Source organism: Gymnoscopelus microlampas, assembly GCF_963454915.1.
Source record: "Gymnoscopelus microlampas genome assembly, chromosome: 12".
NCBI lineage: Eukaryota > Metazoa > Chordata > Actinopteri > Myctophiformes > Myctophidae > Gymnoscopelus > Gymnoscopelus microlampas.
This window is the reverse complement of record NC_139949.1, coordinates 22360947-22380964: the sequence shown is the minus strand read 5'-3', so window position 1 is coordinate 22380964 and position 20018 is coordinate 22360947. Positions and strand designations below refer to the sequence as shown.

Below are 20018 nucleotides of genomic sequence, written 5' to 3'. Positions count from 1 at the left end.
TTCTCAATAATCCAGGGATCTCTGAGGCTGAGAATGCAGAAGTTGTGCACACAAACAAGAGGCGAGATATGCGGGTAAGCGTGGAAGTAGCAAACAATGCTGCAACAGGGGCTTAACCAGTTGAGACCGGTGTTAGATTTATTTGGCTATTCAAAAATAGCAGATATACAAGCTCATAGCGCGGCACCGAGTGCCGCGCTATGAGCTTGTAGATCTGCTATTTTTGAAAAATCGTGAATATGTGTGCAAATCTTATGAATATATATTTTTTTTAAGCAAATACTTTTTTTACTCAAATCTTTGCTTCTGGGGGGTCCCTGGAACAAAATATTTTGAGATGGGGGTCCGCAGCCAAACACATATCATTTTGGGGGTCCTTGACATGAATTGAGTTATACATGTTTGCTTTAAATAATATATAAATATATTCAAAGATTTGCACACATTTTCACGATAAAAAAGAAAAATAGCATTTAGCGTTATGAGCTTGTAGATCTGCTGTTTTTTTAATAGCCAAAGAAATCTGAAAATGACACAGAGGCGTTCTCGGTCTTAATGGGTTAAGAGGGAACAATCTATACATGTAGATATTTACATCTGTGTGTGGGCTTTCAACAAATGGGAGTTTGGATAGAGCCACGGGGTGCAATATATATTGTGACAATCTAACCTGGTGCTCTGCTGTGCATTCTCAACAGTATATGTGCACAGCAGGGCGAGCGCTAATGGGAAACCGAAACGAACAAATGCATCTCATCATTGCGTCTCCCAGTCTCTCAGTGGGAGAGGACGGTCTCAGTCCAACCACAACAAACAAACATATCTCTTTGACAATATTTTCTTGCCTTGTTATTATTCCTATTTGCCAGGGGTCGCTCTATCATGCCCGTTCAATCCAAGTTGTCGATATCGCATGGACTCTTGGCTCAAAAAACGCAAACTGCCAGCCTGAAATCTCTCTTGACTCGGTGGCCCTTTATATACTGTATGTGCAGTTTAGGAATGAAGTTAAACTGAGTCCTACCGAATAACACCAAGCAAGACAGCTACTCAAAATATGTATCTGCTACAGTCTGGCCATGTGTATAGGCTTAAGAAACATTTATGCCATCATCTGCTTTATTCAATGGCTATAACATGTCCTTTTTTCATGTTGATCCATGGGCATATGTTTTCAGGGGTGGAAAAAGTACTCAAATGTTTTAAAAGTATCAATACTGCAATGTAGAAGTACTCTGTTACAAGTAAAAGTCCGGAATTCAAAAGGTACTTGAGTAAAAGTACACAAGTATTGGTATCAAAATGTACTTAAAGTACCAAAAGTAAAAGTACTAGAATGTTTGAAAATAGCCTAGGTATAAAATAAGGCTAAAGTGGTTAATTTATGTTCTATAATATAATAATTTATATCTGCAAAGTAACTAGTAACTAAAGTGTTCAAATAATTGTAGTGGAGTTTGGAAATATACTCCACTAAAGTAAAAGTACCTCAAAATTGTACTTAAGTACAGTACTTGAGTAAATGCACTTAGTTACTTTACACCACTGTGTATTTTACAAAACACAAGTTAACTCAAAGGCACATTATAAAGAATCCTTAGACAAAGCTGAAATCCTTGTAGGGCATTATTGTTGCAAGGAGTGGATATGCTCTGAGATATTGAAGGACAAATCGACAAATCCTCCCTCGGCTTGATTCGCATCTTATCTCTAGATCAACACTGCACTCTGCGTGATGTTTGCTTGCTCAATTTGCAAGTCATTGACGGGGGAATCAATCCTCCCATTGGCTTGCGGAGTTACTGAAATGCAATTAAGCTTATAAGGAGCCCTCAATTCTGCCAAGAAGAGTTAGACAAGGGGGACATTTGGCAGTTTTATACTGCAGTGGTCTGTGAGAGGGCTACTGGGGAGATGGAAATGTGTTCCTTAAACAGCTTCAGCAATTTAGCAAAAGAGTGCTGAGAGCGATTTAGTCTCATTATGGTTAGCAGACTGCGATTCCATCACAGAGCTCCACAGAGAAGCACCGATGCCATAAGCAACACACAGGAGAGCAAGGTTGCAGTACTAGTACGAGCTTCTGTTTCCAGTCCAAGGAAGGACATTGTATGCAGCGCATAAGGGCATTTATCTCACTGTAACTGTCGCGCATAGACATCACTGTTCTTTTGTTTCTAATTGAAAAGGTTACAAATAATATTTATATTAGTATCTGATCGGGCCACACTCATTTAATATTGGTATATCACCAATTGACCGATTGAAGTAACTGACTGGATCTTTGTTTTAACACCCGAGCTTATTTCTTATTTTTAACAGTAACACTCTCTGTGTTATGATCACTGAGAGACTAATTTACATATAAGACTGGATTTCTTGTGGGATTCCAAGGCGTAAACACAGAAGACTCAAGGCTATTTAGTACCTATCACTTACAGAGATGTTAAGAAATGTTTTCTTTAAACATTTAATGTTTACATAACATTTTGTTTCTTTTCACATTTTCAAAGCGCGTCTTAAAGTGAGCTCTAGTGCAAGTTAACCACTGTTAACCACTTAAACCTACTATTTTGACCGGGGTACCTCATGGGTTTATACTTGGTCCCCTCCTTTGTCGCGTCTACGAAAAAAATAATCCACAATATAACGTGTTTTCGCTGAATGTTTTGCCTGTTTTCAGGACGTTAAGGTTCATGTGCTTAAAGGGACCAATGCATTATTACACCTGTTCTGTTCAACATCTAGCAGTAATTTGAGAATTGTTAACAGCTGTGACAAAAGAGATTTACAGGTCATTGTCATTCTGGCTCCCCTTTTATTGTTATTGTGAGATGAGAATCAAAGTCTACCTCCGAGAAGGAAACTAAACAAATTGGCTTTGAATTAATCTAGCGTACATAATATAATTATTACAGTGAATTGTAATAGTCCCCAAGCAATGCAGTGCTGTGAAATGTTTACTGAAGATTTAGCCTCGATGCTCTCCTTGAATGCTAAACGGAAACATGTTGTAGACAGAATAACCTGCCCAGTCCTTCTAATCTTCTGTAAAAAGTGATAAAGAATAGAAATATTTTTTGCAGTGTAACAAACACAAAATATCGCGTGCCGACTCCCTTGGGTCTCCCTGTGAAAAATGAAATTGTTCACAACTGTATGTCGCAGGCAGGCCTTGATAGATAACAGTGTGGGCTTTGAAAAAAAAAAGAAAAGAGAGACACAATGTGGAAAATTGTCCTTCCTTTCAGCTCTCTTGAGTTTCTCAGCTCCCCGCGTTGGAAAATAAATGTGTCTTGCCTGGCGTTGACAAGGGTTGAGCGTAAAAAAACTGGAAAAATGGATCTTGACGATCTTTGATTCATGGATTGATCCTTTTTCTATGCGAACAAAAGCCATGCAAGCACAGCCCGAGGCATAGAACAAAGGAGGAGGTGTGCGTGTGCGCACGTGTGTGCGCGTGCGAGTCGTGTGCGTTCACAGGGACCCCCAGTGCGCGTGCACATGCGCAGGGGTGGTGGGGGGGGGGGGTTAGAGCAGAAGGGTGGGAGGCACATAAACCCAAATAGTACCAATCAAAAACCAAATTTCACATTCCAACCTCTCCAGATGAAAGCACACGGCGCTGTATACTTTTGCAATGGGAGAATTTTAATGTGGCCTCCTTTGCACTGAACCACGTTGCTGTTTGCGGGCCCCGTCGTGTGCTGCAGCATTGCAGCTTCCCTGCGCACTGTCTTTATTGCTGTGAAGTCTGAGGTTTACTGTGCTCACATAGTGTGGAGAGAGAGAGAGAGAGAGGGAGAGAGAGAGAGAAAGATAGAGAGAGGGAGAGAGGGAGAGAGGGAGAGCTGTTGAATGCTTCAAGTCCTTTTCCATTATTCCTTCACAACACAGAAGTTTTACCGTCGGTGAGCAGAAGTAATTGATATATTGTATGTGGGGACGTGTGCAGGTTGAGATTGATTGCCAAAGGAGATGAGTGGAGAAAAACTCATCTCGCCCATGAGATCCGCAGTGAAAACCCATCTCTGTTATGATCCCCATGCTGTCTCGACGGAACAACATGGCGCATCAATTATGGTCTACCACTTACTTTGAAATTGAAATTGCTTAATTTGTTTAAGAGAAGAAAAACAAGTCGGCGCAACATCCTTGAAACACTGCGATTTCGAGAGTTACAAAGGGCAATGCTGTTCCCATCCTACACAATCAATTGGTCGTGTAATTTCACCATTATTTTTAAAGGTTGAATGGTCTGTCATAACATGATTGTACTAACATGTATTGGGTGTACTGTACAGTACAGAGTGTCTTGTAAACTCTCAGAGACCCATGTATATGCTGCTTCTTTTCATCTTTTATTTAAAACTTCAGAAAATAGCAGACATATTGGTTGTGCAGTTCTATGATATGCACTTATTTTAGAAGTCTATTTAAGAAAAAAGCATTAAAAAAAATCACTCACTATTTCCAATCATCCTCCTATCAGGCAAGAAAAGGGAACGACGAGGCACTCTTGTGGATAAATTAAAAAGCTTTTATTGGTACGGCTAATGCATGGTAAGAATAAGAAATAATATATAGTACACCTATGCCTTCAGCAGAGTGACTGATAGGAGCTTCCCTGTGTCCGTTTCCTTAAACATTAGGCCAATGGTTCTCAACCTGTGGGCCGGGGGCCCACTTATGAGCTGCGAGGGTATTGCAAGTGGGCCCCCAAATCAATGGCAAAACACTATGATTTTAACGATGAAATACCATGGTCTTTTTTTCTTCCAAACCTTGAAAGATATCTTCCATTGTTCCGCACTGATCCAAGCCGGAACCCGATCGATTGACCGATCATTAAAATAAACATGCTCTGAACACGTACATGCGTGTTAAGTGGTCAGATGGGAGGGCCGTGAACGCTTTCAAGATTCTCGAGTGGGCTCTGATCCAGAGAGGTTGAGAAACACTGCATTAGGCCTATTGACATTTCTCTTTATTCATAAATAAACATGTAGAAAACAGTAAAATAACCTTTTCATACTGGGTTACTGTGTCAACACTACTCAAGCACTGCAGGTTCAGTTCATGTTGTACCAGTCACACATATCCTATAAATCAGTGGTTTTCAACCCTTTTCATATCAAGGTCCATTATTTATTCGCATTTGAGCCACGGATTCACCGTTTGATGAGATTTAGACTCTCAGACCCAAAACGTAGAATATTTTGTTGTTGTTGGATAAGAGTTCGTCCCCAATTTCATCCATGCTGTATTGATGTTGGTACCATAGGAGAGATAACAGGCAAACGTTGATCAAAACAACAATTCTTCTACATTCTCTAATTGTGTTAGACTTCTTGTAAATTAAGTAATGCAGATGTTTAACAATAATTTAACTCTTGAGAGCGTAAAACGAAACCAAATGGACCCGTAAGGGGTCCATTTGGTCATTGGTTACCAACTCTCCATTTGGCTGGGAACCACCTGGAACCCCCTCAAGGACGCGTTATTATGAATCCCACGCCGCGTCCTGGATTTAGACCCGCCTTACGTGTCTGATTGGCTCCCCGGCAGGCATAGTTTTACTGAGGTTAGGGTTAGGGTTAGGGTTAGGTTTAGGCATAGTCTTACTGAGGTTAGGGTTAGGATTAGGGTTAGGTTTAGGCATAGTTTTACTGAGGTTAGGGTTAGGGTTAAGGTTAGGTATAGGCATAGTAGCAAAAACGAGAACTGTCAATCACAGCGACTACTGACCAATCACAGCGCCCGCTCAGCGGGTTTGCCACGACGCGGTGTGGGAATCATAATAACGCCTCAAGGACCACTGTTGGTCCCCGGACCACTGGTTGAGAACCACTGTCCTAAATGGTACAATACAGTGTGTGGAGAATATAATGTGTTGTTTGAAGACAGATGAAATCTTGTCGAATCATGTCATTACTTTTGTCCTATTTCCCAACCACAGCTCTATTTTACACAGCATCGTACCACACGTTGCAAGCACAACAAATAATCAAATCTTTTTTTTAATGAAAGAAATTGAGAAAATGAGAGCGTAAAACAAAATGTCTAGCAGCACTTGTATCAGTTCAAAACACAACCCAGCACTTGAGAAAACGATTAAGTGTAAGCCATCCTCCATGAGGGTTCTTAATTGATAATATTGTTTGCGATGCCCTTAATGTCTTATGAAGTCCCTTGTTTATTTGTCACTGGGGAAAACATAATGTAAAACAAATATCTTTCATGAGTTGCACATTACCATTCTGATTTCACATGGTTTCTCTTAGTTATGACCTTACTATCCCTTTCCCCACACGTTTCCCCTGTAGTGAAATATTAGGTCAGATAGGACTTCAGTTTGTAATAGGACTTCAGTTTGTAATAGAACAACGGTTCCCAACCTTTTCTGGATAAGGCCCACTTGAAAATCTCTACAGCGTTCGCGGCCCACCCATCTGACCGCTTAAGGTACAGTATAGGGTAAGTGATTTTCTTTGGTTAAAATAAGTGTTAAATAGCTCTATATTGTGATAGTACTCATTGCTATAGAGTGTTTGTTCAGTAACAGGAGTCTCCATGTCTCTCCAGCTCTTTATTAAACAGAAAATGCATTTTCAAGTCAGGATACCGATTTCATCCAATCAGGATGGAGAACTCAGTCAGGATGTAGATTAAACGTGAATTTGGAAGTGATGACATCAAGAAATGAGCAGACAAAATTGGAACTGGAACACTGATAAATTAAGCTGACAAATGGGTACACTTTCCTGATTGGCTGACATTTTGTCACCTACCTGAAAATGCATTTTCTACCTTTTATTTTTTATCTTTAACACAGCAGAGGAAAAGTGGTCAGATGGGTGGAACGTGTGCATTTTCAGAGCGTGTTTATTTTGATGATCTAATCAATCGATTGTGTTCCGGCTTGGATCAATGGAGCTAACGTACTGTAGTATACTTTAAGTTCCTATTTGTTTGTATCAAAATGAAAATTCAATCTTCAAGGTTTTAACCCATTAAGACCTGGAATGCATCTGTGTCACTTTTTCATTTGAGCTAAAAAAGCATTATTTTACACTTTGGCTATTCAAAAATAGCAGATCTACAAGCTCATAGCACGGCACCGAGTGCCGCGCTATGAGCTTGTAGATCTGCTATTTTTGAAAAATCGTGAAAATGTGTGCAAATCTTTGAAAATATATTGTTTAAAGCGAACATTTTTAACTCAAATCTTCGCTTCTGGGGGTCCCTGGAACAACACATTTTGAAATGTGGGTCGGCGGCCAAATATATATCATTTTGGGGGTCCTTGACATGAAAATGTTTTTTTCAGAATACTGTTGGGATTTAGAAGACATTTGTACAATCGGCTTCAGGTTTTTTTTTTTTTTTAACATGAATGTCATACCATCAATACAATCTCAGTGTTTTGCCAACTATTTGGGAGCCCACTTGCAATACCCTCACGGCACCACCAGTGGGCCTGCCATCCCACACAGCTTGGGGGATGGATGTCTGTAATAGACTACAGTGTGTGGATAGGAATGTGAAGGAGCATGCAGCCTTGTACACATCCATCCAGAAGCGCCTGTGTGACGCATGATGAAGTCACGAGCAGAACCCTGTCATGTCTGTCTCTCTGATTGATATGGCAAATGTCTGCTGATGACCTGAGAAGGATGTTATCATCAGACCTGGCGCTCTCAAGCAGCACCGGAGAGGAGAGGGGCAGAAACCTTGTATCTCACCGTTTCAACATGTTATGATTTCTTTTCTTTCTTTTTTTTCGTGAATTAACCCATTAACCCATTAAGACCTGAGGCGATTCTTAAAAAAAATCTAAATCATAACAGTTTTTGAAAAAAAATCTAAAGTTTTTTTCCAAGTTTTTTTCAAAAATAGCAGATCTACAAGCTCATAGCGCGGCACTTGGTGCCGCGCTATGAGCTTGTAGATCTGCTATTTTTGAATAGCCAAAGAAATCTAAAGTGACACTGATGCGTTCCAGGTATTAATGGGTTAAGACCTGAGGCCGATTCTACAAATGCCTTCTAAATCAGTAGTTCTCACACTGTCATGATAAAAATAAAAATAAATCAAAAATAGCAGATGTACAAGCTTGTATATCTGCTATTTTTGAATAGCCAAAAATCTGAAAATGAGCTTGTATATCTGCTATATCTGCTGTGAGCTTGTATATATGCTATTTTTTGAATAACCAAACATCTAAAATGAGCTGCCTTGTATATCTGCTATTTTTAGCCAAAAAATTAGCCAAAAAATCTAGAAGATGCTTTCCCAGTGTTTATGGGTTAATGCCGTAGCCTACAGCAGGAATTGCCAATCGACAAGCTCACAACACGTAGCGATGCCACACGTTGTGAGCTTGTGGATCTGCTATTTGTTGCTATTTTTGACATTTTCTTAATGTATTTTGTCTGTGGGTGTTATAAATATCGAACCAATGGACAATGATTAACAAGAGCTTTGTGACTAAACAGTATGTGACACACACTGGAGCGCGGGTTCTCTTATTTTTTGGTCCATTTCCTGAAAAGTAAAGCTTTGCATACAAGCCCGGACGGGCAAGGTTTCCACCCGACGGTGACGATATAAAAGGTCACAAGCAGCACCCTCAGCCATATATCAACTGGCTATTGTCACCATAGTGTGGCTGCCGTTGAGCTTACCTCCGCATGAGTGGTGACCAGCCAATATCATACTGCTCCATCTTACCATGACACACACTGCTAATAATTACTCACACCTTCAAAAACATAAACATGTGGAACATTCAGGGCCTGTCAAAACACACAAAAAACCTACTCTTCTTCTCAGAGTGAAGGAGAAGAGTAATATAGTCTATCGTTGCTGTCGGGCAGAACCCTTGTATCTCCATTATTTCAGGGAATTTTAAAATCTTTTTTCGTAAATGAATGCCCTACTTCGTCATACACACATAGCCGATCGACTAGCGCACAACGTGTTGCAATGCGGTGTGTTGTGAGCTAGTTCTGAAAAAGATTCAAGTGAAAGTGTTTAAGTCTGTCTGTAGGTTTGGTAAATATAATAAAATGGTGCGTTTATATAGCGCATTTATCCAAAGCGCTTTACATAGATGCATTACATTGACCCATTCACACACATATGGCGGAGAAAACCATGCAAGGCACCTGTAACCTGCTCATCGGGAACAATTAGGTTCAGCGTCTTGCTCAAGGACACTTCGGCACTAACTCTGGGGGGAGCCCGGGATGGAACTGGGAACCTCACGGTTGACCATCCGGCCGCTCTACCGGCCACTCTACCCCTGAGCCACTGCCGCCCCAATAGTGTGTATACAGTTTCAATGTACGCTGATGATAGGTTCTTGGTTTATGTATGTATTAGTTATTATTAGATTATTGGTTAACTTATGTATTACTTTATTATTAGATGACTATTTTTAGGCATTTGATGTATTATGATGTATTATGATGTATTATGATGTATTATGATGTATTATGCATTATCTTGTGTCCTTGCTTACTGTAAATCGCTCTGGATTAAGAGTGTCTGCTAAATGCCTAATCTGTAAACTGTAAACTGCAATAATATGCAACGACAGAGACACAATTAAATCGTTAATCACAATTATTGGTGTGACAATTCATCGTCAACTTAAATGTGTGATCGTGACAGGCCTATGGATCCATTGGAACACAGGTTATTTTAATTAATACATTTTTTCTTTCTGAAAAGTCACAGTCTTGGACATACGCGGTTTCCATGGGACAGTGACATATATGGGCTTGTTAGCAGCCAGTGTCGTGCCATTCGGAGTGAAATATGGTTTCTGTCCAAACAGGCAGTGAAGGACAGCTATTTGTGGGAAAGGGGGGAAGAACAGGGACAATAGCTTACGCCTCTTATCAGAGATAAGTTCCTGCATATAGTGGGACGACAAAGCACTACATTTACCGCTCATAGCAATAGGATGAGTGGCCGGTCTGTGGGTGGAACGGCTTACGTGACAACGAGGTCATACGGCTCGGCCTTGTACCTCACACGTAAATAGAGACTTAGCAATCAATTGAATGGACGACTTCAGCCAAGAGACAGCTTTTGGGAGGGAAGGTCAGTGGTGGAAAAAAGTACGTAAAAGTAAGTAAGTAAAAGTATCAGAAGTACTCTGTTACAGGTAAAAGTCCGGAATTAAAAATTTACTTGAGTATAAGTACAAAAGTATTGGTATCAAAATGTACTTAGAGTACCAAAAGTAAAAGTACAACAATGTTTGAAAATAGCAGATCTACAAGCTCACAACGCGTCGCGATGCGACGCGTTGTGAGCTTGTAGATCTGCTATTTTCAAATAGCCTATGTATAGAATAGGGCTAAAGTGGTTGATGTATGTTTTATAATGTAATCATTTATATCTGCAAAGTAACTAGTAACTAAAGTCTTCAAATACATGTAGTGGAGTAGAAGTACAATATTTTGGAATCCGAGATGCAGTGGAGTAGAAGTAAAAGTATTGGAAATTGGAACCACTCAGGTAAAGTACAAATACCTCAAAATTGCACTTAAGAACTGTACTTAAGTAAATGTACTTAGTTACTTTCCACCACTGGGGAGCGTGGTAACACAACCTCCATCTATCTTCCGAGCCAACAAAGCGTCATGTTCTCTAAGACTTAAGGACGGAGACTAAATTAGCATTTTTGTGCAATCGCTCACATGTTTCCCTTCGCATCCATTTTTCTTTGCAGAAACGGAAGGCATTGTATATTATGAGTGTACGGCGTGAGGTTTTGATTTTTTATTATGTATGTATTTACTTTTTTTCCCTTTCTCTCTTTCTCCATGGCTGATAGCTTTGTGATTGAGGTAATTTGGAAGAACCGCGATGCATTATTCCGTTCCAATATGAAGTCCGCAGGCAAATTCAAATTCAAGGCAACAGCTTCTGCACTCCATATAACTCGTGTGGCACTAACTCCATTTACTTGTTCCACCAACCATGAAAAGAATGCACACGCAGGCAGGCAGGCAGGCACGCGCACACACACACACACACACGCGCACACACACACACACACACACACACACACACACACACACACACACACACACACACACACACACACACACACACACACACACACACACACACACACACACACACACACACACACACACACACACACACACACACAAAAGAGAAATTGCTTTGGTAAAGTACTGTTATGTGTGAGTTATACTGCGCAGTCTGGTGGTGTTGCTCGTTGAGAAGAAGTGATTCACAAGTGATTTAATATCAAGCTGGTTGGCAAGCGGCACCATCATGCCTGTTGTGAACTTGTAGATCTGCTATTTTTGCTCACATGTTTTACTTAAGTAAAAGTATCAATACTTCAATGTGGAAATAATCCGTTAAAGTAAAAGTCCTGTATTCAAAATGCACTTAAAAGTACCAAAAGTAAAAGTAATCATTGTGCAGATCATTGTGCATGGTGAAAAGGTTGCGGGTACTACCAATCCCAATCCCCATCACGCATTGTACTGCAAGACAAATGCTGACATTGATCTGACACTTTTTAACTGCATGCTTAAGCTCTATTTTATACTTAACCTACGACGACGTTATGCAGGAACAATCGCAATGTGACGTGTTGTGAGATTGTAGATCAGTTATAAACAAGAATGAATTGGATATGAATCCAATGTGAGAGTGTGTGTGAAATATATCAATATATCAACCAATAACTCATACCAAATATCAACAACGTTTAGAAAACGGGGACAAACCGCAACCACCAGTCTTTACAAGCACCTTCACAGAAAGGGCAATGTCGCTTACAATAAGCAGATATGGCAACCAATCATGACGCGTTGCAAACCCTTTTTTTACCAAACACGCCCCCTTTCCACAGCCACGCCCACACATATATATTATATTATGAGCAGAAGTGCGCGACCACAATTCAGTCTAAACACATCAAACAAATGGACAGGGCGTTTCTTAGAGAGTATACACACACTCTCAAAAAAAAAGAAAAAAGTGGAAATATATTTAAATTGAAATGTTTTGCTTATAATCACAAGCCCATAATAGGAATGCAACACACTGAACTGTAAGCTTGTAGATGTAACGTTGTGTTCAGGAAAAAACAAACCTACAGTAAGTAACAAAAACATGAGCACAAAAAATTGACCAAGGTGTGTCTGCATGGTAGTCATATCTAGGTCAAGTACCAAGGGCTGAGGTGGATTCTGAAAAGGTGAAGTCTTCATATTACGGCGGAAAATTGGGAGTGAGTGGGAGGAGGCAATAAGTGACTGATTTCAGACAGTCTCACGCCCTGTATCCCTCCTGGATGCTCCAATTAACCAGTGGTGGAAAGTAACTAAGTACATTTACTCAAGTACTGTACTTAAGTACAATTTTGAGGTACTTTTACTTTACTGGAGTATTTCCAATTTTCAGTAGTTTTACTTCTACTCCACTACATCTCAGAGGCAAATACTGTACTTTTACTACAATTTTTTGCGACAATTATTTGAAAACTTTAGTTACTTTGCAGCTATACATTATTATATTATAAAACATACATTAACCACTTTAGCCCTGTTTTATATTTGAAAATAGCCGATCTTAGGGTTGTCCGATATTGGCTTTTTTACCGATAACCGATATACCGATATTGTCCAACTCTTAATTACCGATACCGATATCAACCGATACCGATATATGCGGGGATTATTGTGATTAGGGTAAGCTCAAATTTCATATCACACACACCATATACAGTAAGAACTCCTGTAACTTATTTATAAAGCAAAAAAAAAAAAAAAAAAAAAGATTTTTTTTTTTTTTTTCAAAAACCGATACCGATATTTTCCCGATATCAATTTTTATGCTAATATCGGCCGATAATATCGGGAGGCCGATAATATCGGACATCCCTAGCCGATCTATAAGCTCACAACGCGTCGCAAGCTTGTAGATCTGCTATTTTCAAACATTTTAGTACTTTTACTTTTGGTACTTTAAGTATATTTTGATGCCAATACTTTTGTACTTGTACTCAAGTAACATTTTGAACACGGGCCTTTCACTTGTAGCAGAGTACTTCTACATTGCAGTATTGATACTTTTACTCAAGCACAAAACGCGAGTACTTTTTTCCACCACCGCAATTAACTCCCTCCGTCCAGCACCGCACGCCGCCCCCCCACAGCTGCATGAGCCAATAACGTACAACCATCTCTGTGCAGTGTGTGCACGCCACACCACCGACGGAATCCACCATCACACTGACATCTGACGAGCTGCTAGCTAGTCTGCGCTCCATCTCGTGCCGTTTGTATTTTTTTTTATCACCGTTGCAGTTATTTATTTCATTTTCTTCGCAGCCTCGAATTCTCTCCCGTCTTCCGGCGTTTCGTCCGTTGTTTGTGTTGATTTCGTGGGCCTTTTTTTTTTCTCTCTGACGGGCAGCACACGGTGAAAGCGCCGCAGGGCGTTTTTTTTTGCTTTCTCCCTTCTTTTTTTTCTTTTCGCCGGGGCTTTTGTCTGACCTCAAGCTGTCAACTTGGGAGCCCTGGCTGCTCTCTGAAAAGAGAGGAAGATGAGGAGGAGGAGGAGGAGGAAGGGGGAAGGCTGCAGGTGAAATTCCCCTCTGCCTCTCTCTATTCCCCCCGGCTCTGTCCGTCTCTCTCTCCACCCCTTCTCTATCCCCCAGCTCCTCTTTATCTCCCTCCACCCTCTGTCTCTCCTGCATGCACCTCTGTTGTCCCCCGGCACCACCCTGAGGGAGACGTTGCCCATGGCACCGCCAACGGCCACTCGGCTGCTTTTTCTTTTTTTTTCAAGAACGTCTAGGCTCTCTGTGAACCCTTGCCCTGCGAGCAGTAGCTCTAAATGTGGCCGCGCACACACACACACACACATATATATACTTGCGAGGACATCAAAAATTGCTGGCCTAGAAATAGCTGAGAAATTGCAAAAAAAAGTCTCAAAGTGGGGTCCGGGGACCCCCGGGGGTACTTGAGGGGGTTCCAGGGGGTACCCAGCTAAATGATGGACAGGAACCAAATGGACCCTTATGGGTCTGTAACTCTGAGAGTTAAGTTAGCATTGATTTTACAATATGAATTGGGGTCCCAGAGGTATAAATGCCATTAAATGGGGGTCCGTAGCCCTAATGCATGTCAAACTGGGGGTCCTTAAAATGTATCTTTTCAAATGGGGGTCCACGGGCTAATAAGTGTCCATTTAGGGGTCCTTGACATGAAAAAGTTTGAGAACCACTGCCCTACTGTATACCGAAAGCTGAATCTTTTCCTAAATGCAAACGCCTATAACTCCCCAAACCATTTGGACCAGGAAAATGGTCACAATGTCTATTCCTCAAATTCTACTATACTTGTGGGGACATGGGGCCCTCACAAGTATAGTGCAAGTACACACACACACACACACACACACACACACACACAGACACACACACACACACACACACACACACACACACACACACACACACACACACACACACACGCACACACGCACACGCGCTGCGACTTTGGTGTGCAAGATGGTAAAACAGGACGTCTGCTGGCCCCACAGTGGGAGTCACGTCCGCTCTCTGGGCCCCTGGAAAGGGACGAGCTAAAAGACCCCAGGCGGAGGTGAGAGAGTAGGAGCATGTGGGGTTCACATCTGGCCGCGGTCTGCAGAGGCCGCCAGCTGTCATGCATAAACCTGACAGGTGGTAATCAGCATTATGCCACTAATGTTACGCTGAGACACCAGTAAAGCAGAGAGTCCCATCTCATTAACACTGCTGCTGTTCAGATGCTCTCGCACACGCACACACACACACAAACACACACACACACACACACACACACACACACACACAAAGGACGATGGGCATCCCATGCACACACCCAATTAGTGTTAGACCACAGGAGTAAGGACACACACACACAAGCAAGGACGCACGCACACACGCACGCTCACACACACACACACAAAACCGCGCTTGTAGGAGATGTGTCATTCAGGCAAAATAATACAAAATTGAAATTGATTGGAAGGGGAATTAAAAAACGTAGGCTGAATGCAAGCAACGGCGCAACGGCTCAACTGCAACCAACAAATAAAGGTTACAGTATAATAACAGTTATCTATTTCCCATTATTCTCAGTGACGTGCTGTCTGTGTGGTCACATTCTGCATGGCAACACCCTCAACGTACACATCCTGAGGCTCATTCTGGACAGCCATAAGAGCAAAAAAAAAAAAGAATTATGAAAATAAATCTGTAATGGGCTGCAGCTACCGGGGAGATTGCTTTGTCAAACTAAGGGGATGTGGATACTGAGACAAGACTCCACACACCCCCCCACACCCCACACACACACACCCACAAACACCCCTTGCATCTGGCTTTGAAGTTGAACAATTGAGGCAAGAGAAGAAGACGCGAGGCAAAAGAAAATAACATAAAATAAAAACACGTCTCCCGACCTCCCCGTCTCGTCCCGGGCAGTTCATTGGCCCTGTGAGTCACAGGTGCATGCATGCAGAAAGGGAATCAGGTCCATTTAACCCATTCAGTCCGGGAACGCATCTGTGATCGCTTTCGATTTCTTTGGGCTATTCATAAATAGCAGATCTACAAGCTCATAGCGTGGCACAGAGTGCCGCGCTATGAGCTTGTAGATCTGCTATTTTGGGGATTATTTTTTTTTTTTAAATGTGTGCACATCTTTGAATATTTTTAACTCAAATCTTTGCTTCTGGGGGTCCCTGGAACAAAATATTTTGAGATGAGGGGTCCACGGACATAAAAAAAGTTGACAACCACTGATATTACAGCAACATAATTGTATTAATTTTTTTAACTGTTAGGATTAAGAAGACATTTGTAGAATCCCCCAGAAGCAATTAAGATTTGAGTTAAAAACGTTCACTTTAAAAAAAAAACATATATATTCAAAGACTTGCACACATTGTCACGTTTTCTCCAAAAATAGCAGATCTACAAGCTCATAGCGCGGCACTCGGTGCCGCGCTATGAGCTTGTATATCTGCTATTTTTGAATAGCCCCAAATAAATCTTAAAATGACTACACAGACGCGTTCCCGGTCTCAAAGGGTTAAAGTCTGCCGCACACTGCAGCGGGGAGGAATCACACACAGTCATAGTGACACGTGAATCACACCCGGGCGTACCTGAAGGGTGACGCGGCCCAGGCTACGGTCTGTGTGACTGCATTATTTCTGCCTGCCGGAGAGAGCAGAGCCTCAACAACGCTCAAGGGCTTTTCACTCTTGATTCTATATACATACTGTAGCCTATCGCTGCTGTCAGGCAGAAACCTTGTATGTTATCTCATGTTTCTTCTTTTTTTTTTCTCTCCCCTTGAATTCATGCTCTACTTCGTCATACTATATACTCGTTACATGAAAGTATAGCGAAAATAGCTGATCTACAAGCTCACGATTGCGCCGCGATCCGACGTGGCTTTTAGATCTGCTGTTGAAAGTGAAAGTGATTCACTGTGGCTGTGGGTTTTATGAATATTGAACCAATGAAAAGTGTTTAAAAGAGCTTGTGACTAAATAATGACTTCATTGCATTCATTGGAACAGATGTTTTTTTTCCATTTCGTGAAAAGTAACCGTTTTGGACAAGGGTTCCACCCGACAACGATATATATATACATATACACACACATATTATGTTTATTGTAAAAAAAGGGATGGAAGGGACTGCGCACTCCAGAGAACAGAGATGGACAACGTACTACTGCATTAAGTGAGCACATTATTAGCGCGACACGTTTCGCCGTGAGCTTTGTCAGGTGCTATACAAAGGTGAGAGTTCCCTACATATATAGTGTCAATCATAAAACAGTTCCATCCCTCCATACCCCTACATATATATATATATATATATATATATCCCATTGAGACCTGAAGCTGATTCTACATGTCTCCTAAATCTCAACAGTTTTCTGAAAAACCTATGTTTCTATATCAGTGGTGCTCAATCTTTTTCATGTCAAGGACCCCCAAAATTATATGCATTTGGCCGCGGACCCCCATCAAAATGTTTTGTTCCAGGGACCCCCCAGAAGCAAAGATTTGAGTTAAAAATGTCCGCTTTAAAAATATATATATTCAAAGATTTGCACACATTTTCACGATTTTTCAAAAATAGCAGATCTACAAGCTCGTAGCGCGGCACTCGGTGCCGCGCTATGAGCTTGTAGATCTGCTATTTTTGAATAGCCCAAAGTGTAAAATAATGCTTTTTAGCTCAAATCTAAAAATGAGACCGTTCCAGGTCTCAATGGGATATACATATAATATATATATATATATATTCTGTGTATTCAATTGTTGCAAGTGCAGCCGTGGTGACAGGCTGCTCATCTGGCGAAGCTCTCTGCATGGCTAATGGAGTTAATCTATGTTGGAAAGGTCAAGTCAGTGAAGATTATGGCAGACTCTCGACCGCGGACAGCATGACCTTATCAGTGCTAATGTACCAACCGCCATCTCTGTTGTCATCTCCAACGCCATCTCTCCAAGGCGAGAGGATGGGGGGGGGAGGTGGGCGGGCAGGGGAGGGAGGGAGGGTTCAGGGCCACACGGGGGGGTGGGTTGAGGGGGAGGAGGATAAGGTGTACAATGACCCCCCCCCCCCCCGCGGAGGCGGCGAGTTCAGCGGGGTCGGCGCGAGATTGGTACGGGCGTAATGACCCTCTGATGTGTGAGTCACGGGGTCAGAGGTGTTGCTTAGAAATGGGCAGAGAAGAGAACATTGCACTGTGAGAATCCTCGGGGTTAATTTAACCCATTGATACCTGGAACGCATCCGTGTCACTTTAGATGTCTTTGGCTATTCAAAAATAGCAGATCTACAAGCTCGTAGCGCGGCACCGAGTGCCGCGCTACGAGCTTGTAGATCTGCTATTTTTGAAAAATCGTGATTTTTGTATTTTTTTAGATTTTTTTCCAAAAACTGTTAGGATTTAGATTTTTTTAAAGATTCGCCTCAGGTCTTAAAGGGTTAACTCCGAGAGCGCGCAAATGGAACCAAACGGAACAAAACCTACTGTACATTTGGTTCCATTTTGCACACACACACGCTCAGTCAGAGTTATGAATGGATAATTGAACACTGAGGATTTGACTGTACACACACATGTGCTTTGGAGACGCACACGGCTCTGTCGGCGCTGACAGAAAGATGTGAGAACGTACAGTAATTGCCTGTCCTGCTGTTTATAGTGGCATAAACATAGTGAGCTCAAAACACATGATATAACACATGAAAACATATTTGTTATTGTATATGTGGAGGAGAAACTTTCATTATAAAACATATCTGGCCTCTTTGGAGGTGAAATGACACCGTGAAGATGTCCAGTGTCCAAACTATCACGTATATGACATTGAAAAATGGCATTATGTTCCATACAGCACTGGAGAAAGTGTTAACCTATTAAGACCTGAAGCCTATTCTACAAATGTATTCTAAATACAAAAAAAACAGTATTACTGTTACAGTAATACTCTAAAAACAGTATTCTAAAAAAACGTATGTTTCTATATCGGTGGTGCTCAAACTTTTTCATGTCAAGGACCCCCAAAATGATATGTATTCGGCCGCCGACCCCCATCTCAAAATATTTTGTTCCAGGGACCCCCCCCGGAAGCAGAGATTTGAGTAAAAAATGTTCGCTTTAAAATAATATATATTATTTTAAGATTTGCAGCATTTTCACGATTTTTCAAAAATAGCCAAAGTGTAAAATAATGCTTTTTGTTTTAGCTCAAATCAAAAAATGACAGAGATGCGTTCCAGGTCTTAATGGGTTAAGATGAAAGCCCGCGTGAATCATATCATCATCACATTTCCAGGAACTCTTCTAAGGGTCAGGGGTTTTTTTTCTTGTTATTTCTCTTTTTCTTTAGGCAACAAGGCCGTAATAAATAAATGAGTCACCAGAAGAGCTATGGAGTTGAGAGAGAAAAAAAACAACTATTCAAATCATAACCCGCGGTTCATCTCCGTCGGTGCCCAGAGGGCAATGTCAAATACAGGCGCCGACACAGAACTGGGAACTTATTCATCTAAAGTTTTATGTGTAAACAGCCCGACAATTTTCGACAACAATTAAGGACTCCTGGCAGATGCTATTTTCCGGCGCAAACATAGAAAGTGCAAGACCGGAGCAGAGGCTTGAACCCTCGCCAACAAACAGACAGGGTAAGCACTTAAACGGTGCTAGAGATTCCGCAGAAAAAGCTCACGGCAAAATTGTTTAATTTGCTAAAACAAAATGCTTAAATATTAGACAGGGTTTCCGCCGCCGTTTGCTCTGAGCTATTTTCGGTGTCAACGGGGTCAGTCAGGCATATGTTAACCCATTAAGACCGGGGAAGCATCAGTGTCGCTTTAAGATTTTCTTTGGCTATTCAAAAATAGCAGATATACAAGCTCGTAGCGCGGCACCGAGTGCCGCGCTACGAGCTTGTAGATCTGCTATTTTTGGAAAAAAAACGTCAAAATGTGTGCAAATGTTTGAATATATTATTTTTAAAGCTGACATTTGTAACTCAAATCTTTGCTTCAGGGGGATTCTACAAATGTCTTCTACATCCTAACAGTTTTTAAAAAAAAACGTATGTTGCTATAATATCAGCGGTGCTCAAAACCTTTCCATGTCAAAGACCCCCAAAATGATATGTATTTCGCCGCGGACCCCCATCTCAAAATATGTTGTTCCAGGGACCCCCCAGAAGGACAGATCGGAGTTAAAAATGTTCCCTTATACATATTCAAAGTTTTGCACAAATGTTCACGATTTTTCAAAAAATAGCAGATCTACAAGCTCGTAGATCTGCTATTTTTGAACAGTCCAAATACATCTTTCCCGGTCTTTATGGGTTAAGTAACATGTCCTCTTGAGATGCAGGCGCCGTTCGCCCCCCGACACACCTAGCCAGTT

General features: G+C 41.4%; 1 pseudogene across 1 annotated transcript in view; it reads right to left on the bottom strand.

Moving 5' to 3' along the window:
• The window catches only part of LOC311057267 (kin of IRRE-like protein 3), a 152709-nt pseudogene extending 139376 nt beyond the window's left edge, over positions 1–13333 (bottom strand). Inside the window, exon 1 of the transcript in view lies at positions 13241–13333. The product of the transcript in view is annotated as a kin of IRRE-like protein 3 (transcript). The remainder of the gene's footprint in view (positions 1–13240) is intronic.
• Positions 13334–20018: the final 6685 nt, after the last annotated feature.